Here is an 8,874-nt window from a genome sequence, read left to right as displayed (position 1 = left end):
GTATTGCCCCAATCTCAGGCAGAATAGATCGCCTGCATTGCCGCCACCCAGGAACGGAAATCAGACCGGAGCGGCCCAGATAGCCAATCAGAATAGGCCACAGGCACAATGACAAGTTTATGCTATGGCCAGAAGAGAGGCCGAGAACGCGGCAGGGGTTGTCACAGGTACGATTTCTCTGTGCAGCCATACTGCGTATGCTTTATTTGACTATGGGGCGTCACATTCTTTCATATCTAAGTAGTTTGTTGAGTTAATTGGAATAGAACCGCAACTGCTTGATGTTGTGCTATGCGTGACGACTCCCTTAAATGATAAGATGCTGGTTTCATTGGGGTGTCCGAATTGTAAGATTGTAATTGGGGAAAGGGAGGAAATGATTGATTTAGCGGTTCTAGCCATGTACGATTTCAATGTGATAGTGGGTATGAACTGGCTGTCTAAGCAGAGGGCCATAATGGATTGCAATAACAGGGTGATCCAATTTAATCCTGTTGGACATCCGGAATTCAAGTTTGTAGGAAGTCGGGGAAGACCATTGATTCCATGGATTTCGTCGTTGGAAATGATGAAGTTATTGAACGAAGGGTGTCAAAGATTTCTAGCAGTAGTAGTTGATTCGACGGCTAAAAAGCCGTGGTTAGAGGATATAACTGTGGTGTACGAGTATCCCGATGTGTTTCCTCAGGAATTGCCGGGATTACCGCTGGAAAGAGAAGTAGAGTTTGTGATAAAGTTGGCACCTGGAACTGAGCGAATCTCGAAGGCACCTTATAGAATGTCACTGTCGGAATTAAAGGAATTAAAGCTGCAAATGCAAGAGTTGCTAGACAAGGGATTTATTCGTCCGAATGCGTCTCCGTGGGGAGCGCCGGTTTTGTTTGTGAGGAAGAAAGATGGATCACTAAGGCTATGTATCAATTATAGGCAGTTGAATCAGGTGATGATAAAAAAATAAATATCCCTTACCGAGGATTGATGATTTGTTTGATCAGTTACAAGGGGCTTCGGTGTTCTCCAAGATTGATTTGAGAACGGGATATCATCAGTTGATGATTAGGAAGGAGGATATACCGAAGACGGTATTTAGGACGAGATATGGACATTATGAATTTACGGTAATGCCGTTCGGATTGACAAACGCCCCTGCTGCCTTTATGGATCTAATGAATCGGGTGTTTAAGGAATTTCTTAGATCAGTTTGTGATCGTTTTTTTATAGATAATATATTGGTGTACTCGAAGAGCCTAGAGGAGCATGAATTTCACTTAAGTCGAGTGTTGCAGACGTTAAGAGAGAACACGCTGTATACTAAGTTTAGCAAGTGTGAATTTTGGCTCAGTCGAGTAGCATTTCTCGGACATGTGATTTCTGGGGAAGGAATTTCAGTGGACCCATCGAAAATTGAAGCAGTAATGAAATTGCCTAGACCGACGACGGTAACATAGGTTCGAAGTTTTCTGGGCTTGGCTGGATATTATCGTCGTTTCATGAAAGGATTTTCGACGATAGCAACATCGTTGACGCATTTGTTGAAAAAGGAAATAAAATTTGAATGGACTGATAAATGTGAGGAGTTTTCAAGAATTAAAGTATAGGTTGACGATAGCACCAGTGTTGACTATTTCATTAGGACCCGGAGGATATGAAATTTACAGTGATGCGTAGTTGAAAGGATTGGGGTGCGTACTCATACAAAATGGACAAGTAGTGGCCTACGCGTCGAGACAGTTAAGACCGCATGAGTTGAATTACCCGACACATGATTTGGAATTAGTCGCAATTGTATTCGCCCTAAAGATTTGGCGACATTATTTATGTGGAGAAAAATTTCAGATTTATACTGACCATCAGAGCCTCAAATATCTGTTTTCTAAAAAAGAATTAAATATGAGGCAGCGTCGGTGGATGGAGTTGCTGAAGGACTACGATTGTGATATATTATATCATCCCAGAAAAGCTAACCGGGTGGCCGATGCTTTGAGTCGGAAGTCGAGCATCGCCTATTTGATGGTCAAGGAATGGACATTGTTAGAAAAAGTGCGAGACTCGGAGTTTAGATTCGAAATAAGTCAAGTCTCGAGCTTGTTGGCTACGCTTAGGATTGAATTGGAGATTCAGGCTAAGATTAAAATGTTGCAGTCTACGGACCCAGAGATTCAAAGAATTTTAGAGATGGAGGAGGCCAAGAGAAAGCCGGATTTCTAGGTATCTAAAGACAGGATATTGAAGTTCCGAGGATGATTATGCGTGCCTGATGATGCGAAAATTAAGGAAGAAATTTTATCAGAAGCGCATCGTAGCAGTTATAGTATCCACCCAAGCAGTACTAAAATGTATTGAAATTTGAGGCAATATTATTGGCGGAACGGTATGAAGGCGGTTATCGTTAAGCATGTGGCCAAATGTTTGACGTGCCAGCAGGTGAAGGCACAATATTATAAACCTGGAGGATTATTGCGACCCTTGGAAATTCCAGAGTGGAAATGGGAGCATATAACTATGGATTTTGTGACGGGATTGCCAAGGAGCCAAAGAGGCCATGATGCTATTTGGGTGATTATCGACAGATTGACCAAGTCGACACACTTCTTGGCTGTGCAAAAGGACTTCGCATTAGATCGATATGCTGAATTGTACGTGTAGCAAATAGTTCGTTTACATGGGGTACCGATGACTATTACCTCAGATCGTGATCCTCGGTTTACTACCAGTTTTTGGAAAGGTCTGCAGACGGCTTTAGGATCCAAGTTGGACATTCAAGGTAAGTTGGAAGAACAATTGCCCTTAATGGAATTCGAGTATAATAACAGTTTTCAGCAGAGTATTGGAATGGCGCCCTTTGAAGTGCTGTATGGCAGGGCTTGTCGAACACCCGTATGTTGGGATGAAGTGGGAGAAAGGAGTATCACCGGGCCAGAGTTAGTTCAACAGTCGGTTGAGGCTGTTAAGGTGATTCGTGAAAGGTTGAAAACAGCTCAGAGCCGTCAAAAGAGTTATGCAGACAAAAGGCGAAGACCTCTGGAGTTTCAAGTAGGGGATCACATATTTCTTAATGTATCGCCCATGAGAGGACTATCCAGGTTCGGTAAGAAAAGGAAGCTGAGTCCGCGGTACGTGGGATCTTTTGAGGTTTTGGAAAAGATCGGGGATTTAGCGTATCGAATTGCACTTCCACCAACTTTATCGCAAGTGCATGATGTGTTCCATGTATCAATGTTGAGGAAATATGAATCGGACCCAACTCATGTGCTGAACTACGAGGAGATAGAAGTTGATGACGAGGTGTCCTATGTCGAGAGACAAGTAAGGATTGAAGATCGGAAAGAACGGGTTCTAAGGAACAAGACGATCCTGATGGTCAAGGTTATTTGGGAGCACTACGGGACTGAAGGCACAACCTAGGAAAGTGAAGAGATGATGCAACGTTAATACCCCCAGTTATTTGAGCAATAGTAGGATTTGTAAATTTCGAGGACGAAATTTTTGTAAGGGGGGAAGAGTTGTGAAATCCTGAAAATTTGTCCATTTAAGATTTGTGAAATATTTGATTTTATAAATGTACTCGTAGTTAGCTCTCGCCCGGAACTGATCATTTCTGGGACACTAACTTTTGGGGAAAGGCTAATCAAGGATTTAAATTCGTGCGACTAAGAAAAAATTCGATCGTGAATTAACTTTCGACCATAAAATCGCCGATGTGACATTTTGAGCCACTGTTGGCCGATCCAAAGATAGTCAGGGGTCAGTTCGCCACTGTCATAGTAGTGGATCGCGGGTGATTCCGCCGGACCACAAAACGAATTGACGAATGATCTTGAACCTATACCGAACGATCGTACCCTTCGGATCTAGTGATCGAACCTCGCGATTTAAATGACAACCGAAGTCGTCGCGAACCAAATGAACTTGCACATGACTCGATTTATTATCAGTCACGGGTCGAATATGCAAATTTCCCCAACAAGCAGCCCGTTAGTTTGAGAAAAGCTCGAATTGCGTTTAATAAAATTTAATTATTTAATTGAGCCCAAATTGGACATCGGAAAATTTGGAAGTCACAACGGGACATTAGGAGGACGTTGCGGTTGGAACGTGCAATTTTGTATTGTCCCAAATCCTTCAGAAAAATTCAATTTCGATGAGAAATGAGGAAAGTGACCATTTTACCCCTAAGAATTTATAAAGGGCAAGTTATATGAAGGAGGGGCATTTTGGTCATTTTGCACTAACTTTTTGGTTGGACATTTTTGTCCTTGGAATTTTATGAAATTCCCAAATTACCCTTGGATATTTTTGGGTAAGATCCGATCTTGGCCGTCGGTTCCAACATAAAATCAAATCTCGGCCATTGATTAAAAAGATTAGACAAGGGCAAGATGGTCATTTGCCATTTTGGTCAAAAATCTCACTATTTGAGTCCAAGACCCACTTTCTCTCTCTTCACTTCCTCTCTTTCTCATTCGGCCTCTCTCTCTCCCTTACCGATCGGACCAGCCGCCCCCTCACGCTCGTACGCCGCACCGCCGCCGTCCGGCCACTGCCCGCCGTGCCGCGCCGCCCACACCGCCGCACCACCGCCAGCCTCACCCGCCGTTCCACTCCTCTCTCTCCTTCCCCGTGACCGTGACCCACGACAAGGAAGCCGTCACCGCCGCCGTACGCCATCCGCCCCAAGCCGTCGAGCCGCTCGCCGTTCGCCACGCCGCTCGCCGTTCGCCACGCCGCTCGCCGTTCGCCGCCGTCCTCGTCGATCGCCGTCACTTTTTGCTCTAGCCGCTTTAGTCTAGAGTCCGGTAAGTCACGCTCTAAACCTTAGTTAGGACGTCGAGTATCGAAGGATAATTTTTGGGTGAAATCGGGTTTATTTGTGTGCGGAATTGTACGATTTAGGAGTGGAATCGATTAGCGGGCCTAGGATTGAATTCGGGAAGTTTTGATGGAAATTTCGAGGTCGGAAGTGGGATGTGGATGGTTGATTGGTGGGCTGTGATGCGCGGTTTGGTTTGTAAATTGGATATTTAGAACCGGCGATTAATTGCGGGAAAATGTCGTCAAGAGCCGGAACTAATTTGGCATGGTTTGGGTATAGAAAATTGCCGATTTGTGTGTTGATGGTGTGTTTGTATTGTGATTGAATTGTGATGGTAAAATTGGGTGCATTGGTGTGCAATTGATTGGTTGAAATGTGCTTGCTTATGTGCACGCCTGGGCTAGATTGAATTAATTGTCAATCGGCCGTGAATGAGCATGAAATTATGTGTGAATTGTCGTGTGCACGGGCCACGTGTGATTGGCCAATGTATTGGCATGCAAGTACTAAGTGTGTGAACGAACGAGAAATTGTGAGTAGTGTGGTATGTGCGATCGTGGGAATATTTCCGTCCTGAGGCGGTACGATTACGCGGGACGATGCCCGGTATTACCGGAGGACGACCAACCTGAGGCGGTACCATTACGCGGGTTGTGTCATAGGTAGTAGGTGTTGAGCCTGAGGCGGTACGACTACGCAGGCAAGATACATGGCCTGAGGCAGTACCATTACGCGGGCCGAGGAGTGCTAGAAATATAGCCAACTTGAGGCGGTACCATTACGCGGGTTGTACACTGCGAGAACGGATGTTGAGCCTGAGGCGGTACCATTACGCGGGCAAGATACATGGCCTGAAGCGGTATCATTAAGCGGGCCCAGGAGTGTTGTGTATATGGGATGGTCGCAGTGTACCTGAGGCGGTTTCATTACGCGGGTCACTGGTGAGTAGTGTGGAAAAGGATGTGATGAGACAAGCGTGAATGCGTGACTTGGGATTCGAACATGCATGTGATTGAAAAATATAGTATTATGGATAATGTGCAGGTTGCACACTGGGAATGCCAAGTAAGTACCGATTGTGTGTCTGCTATGCGATGTTTGAATGTGTGATTGTGTTTGTGATTGTCTGGAGGTACGTGATAGCCTAGGTGAGATTTAGGGGTGTACTTACTGAAATGTAATCTCACAGTTTTTTCAACCGAACATTTCAGAACCCCGGCAGGAATAATGAATCTCCCGCCACCGCCACCTGAGCATTTTGGAGTACCGGTACACACCGAACAGGAGATTACAGAGTTTTCCATGGTTGATAATATGACCTAGATTAAGCACACTACTATCATTTTTGTAGATGTAGGATTACCCTTATGGGAGCCCCATGTATATACCGCATGGTTCTTTAGGGACGGAGTAGATAAGTTCGGTCCCGTTCGAGGTTTTGATGTTTCTTTTGATTTGGTTGGGGACTGGGACCCGACTGCCATACCCCCTCCTGACGGCGAGTTGACTAGTGCGGAGACTAGTCTGGCACAATCGGGATTGCATCCAGTGCCTGCGGCACAGGGATCTTCAGGGGCTGAGAACGAGCCGGAGCCAGAATGGTCTTTAGCGGGAGATGATCCGATGGATGTGGATCTGGAGCCGATCCCAAAGGAGGGGCCGGAAGAGGAGCAACCCAAGGCAGAACCCGAGGATGAGCCTGCTGAGTCCGCAGAGCCTGAGAAAGAACCTGAGTATATACTCCCTTTTGAGTAGTGGATGGACCCTAATTTCGTGTCCGAGGATGATTTCTTTGAGGAGCCGGCTAAGGAGGATCAAGACAAAGTTCCAGCTGAATCGGGTGATATAAACCACCCAATCGAGATTGAGGCAGAGTCGAAGTCCTTGGAGGAACAGTCTAATCAGGGGAATTCAGATTCAGAGGACGAAAAATCAGACTCGGAATGGACGCCGAGCAATGGTCGTAGAGGCTAGCGTAGGGGCTAATAATAAGTTTTGGAGCTGTACCATTTTTGTGGATGGAGTGTCAGGTCATCGATCTTTTTTATATCGGTGGTTATAGTACGGTGTGCATACGTATAACGGCGGTTCGTAGTTTGATGTGTTTTTATATTTGGTGGTTTTGTAAATGGTGAATATTGTATAAGTTTGGTAATCAGAAATGAATATGTATATTCTCCCTAATTATCCCAGTTTCAATTGTCCGGGTGTTTGTAGTTTTCGCTGTTGATTTAAATCTCTGAGATGGGGTAAGTGAGGTCGGCGATAACCTGGGACGTCGCATAAACCAACCAGTGGAGGGTGTCTATAGCAGGATTGGGGTTAGGGGCGTGACACCACTTTATGCAGAAAATATATTAAGCATAAAGGTATGGACGATGCTTTTTCTTAAATTTAAGGGTTAATACCACGAAAAATCTTAAACTTGTAAACTTGTGACAAATTTGCCCCAAACTATTATTTTGAGCACAAAAAACCTCAAACTGGTACACATGTGATAATTTTACCCCGAATTATTTATTTAACTACCAAAACCCCCAAACCGGTACACCTGCGACAATTTTACCATGACTTAATTTTTTAATATTATTTTTTATTTTTTCAAATTCTTTTATTTTTTTATTTTATCTTCATTTTCCTTTCCTTTTCTTTTTCCTTCATCTTCTTTATCTTCAACCTCTGGCCGGCGAGGTCGGCCCCGCCGGCCTCTGGCGTGGCCAACCTCGCCGTTGCTGAGCGAGGCTGACATCGCCGGCAACTGGCGAGGTCAGCCTTGCCCACCCTTGGTGAGGGGTCATCCTCATCGTCGCTGGTGAGGCTCGGCCCCACTGGCAACGGCGAAATCCCAACTGTTCCGTCCGGCGATCGTGAAGCTGCATTGCTCTGAGCGCGAAGCGTTTCTCTCTCGATTTTCCCTTCCTCGATCGGAGGACCGGAGCCATGTCCGGCGTCTCTCTCAAGTGCGGCGATTGCAGCGCCCTCTTGAAGTCTGTGGAGGAAGCTTAAGGTCACGCCGAGCTCACCTCTCACTCCAACTTCTCCGAGTCCACCGATGCTGTCCTCAATCTCGTCTGCAACTCCTACGGGAAGCCTTGCTGATCCAAGACGGTACACCAAATCCCCGCCTTTTGTGGCATTCTGATCTGTTGCGCTGGCCATTGATTTGGTTTCTGAGCGACAGCGAGGTCGGCCTCGCCAGCGGCAGGCGAGGACGAGCCTCGCCAGCGATGGCGAGGACGACCCCTCGCCAGGGGTGGGCAAGGCCGACCTCGCCATTTATCGACGAGTTCAGCCTCGCCCAGCAATAGCAAAGTTGGCCTCGCCAGGCGCCGGCGGGGCCGACCTCGTCAGCCTCCGTCTATGGCCGGTTGCCGGTCCGGCGACTAGCCATAGGTTGAAGATAAAGAAGATGAAGGGAAAAAAAAAAAAAGGAAAGGAAAAAGAAAAGAAAAGAAAAAATAAAAAAAATCGAAAAAATAAAAAATAATATTAAAAAATTATGTCGGGGTAAAATTATCGCAGGTGTACCAATTTGGAGTTTTTTGTATCAAAAAAATAGTTCGGGGTAAATTGTCACAGGTATACCAATTTGAAGTAAATTTATTATAAATATATTAATTTAGGGTTTTTCGTAGTATTAACCATAAATTTAATTAATTGAAGCAATAAAATACTGTGTTGGGGAATCAAGCTTTTGTCTTAAGACAGACACTCAAAACTCACTAACTTGAGGTGATCTTATACACTGATGATAGGCTATCAGCCTGAGCCTGGAATTCCATGTGACCAGCAACTAATTTTTGTTTCTTGTTTTCTTTAAGATTTGGCCGATGAGCTGGGACTCTCTCCTTCTCGCCCTCGTCCTCTACCCTATCGCCTGCCGGTTCCTGCGCAGTTCCAATCACGGTGGCAACGGCGGGTCGTCGGGTTCATACCTGAGGTCGGACACCCAGAAGCCGTCCTTGTCCAACCCGACAACACTGTCCGACTGCTATGACAGCTGCGACCTTTGGATGGAATATGTAGTCGAGGAAATGGAAGTTCCAGTCACCCCTCCGCCG

The sequence above is a fragment of the Syzygium oleosum genome, unplaced genomic scaffold, assembly GCF_021117445.2.
Source record: "Syzygium oleosum isolate NSW1041296 unplaced genomic scaffold, Sole_v2.1 Sole_v2.05, whole genome shotgun sequence".
NCBI lineage: Eukaryota > Viridiplantae > Streptophyta > Magnoliopsida > Myrtales > Myrtaceae > Syzygium > Syzygium oleosum.
The sequence above is the reverse complement of the archived record's forward strand: the minus strand, read 5'-3'. Positions refer to the sequence as shown.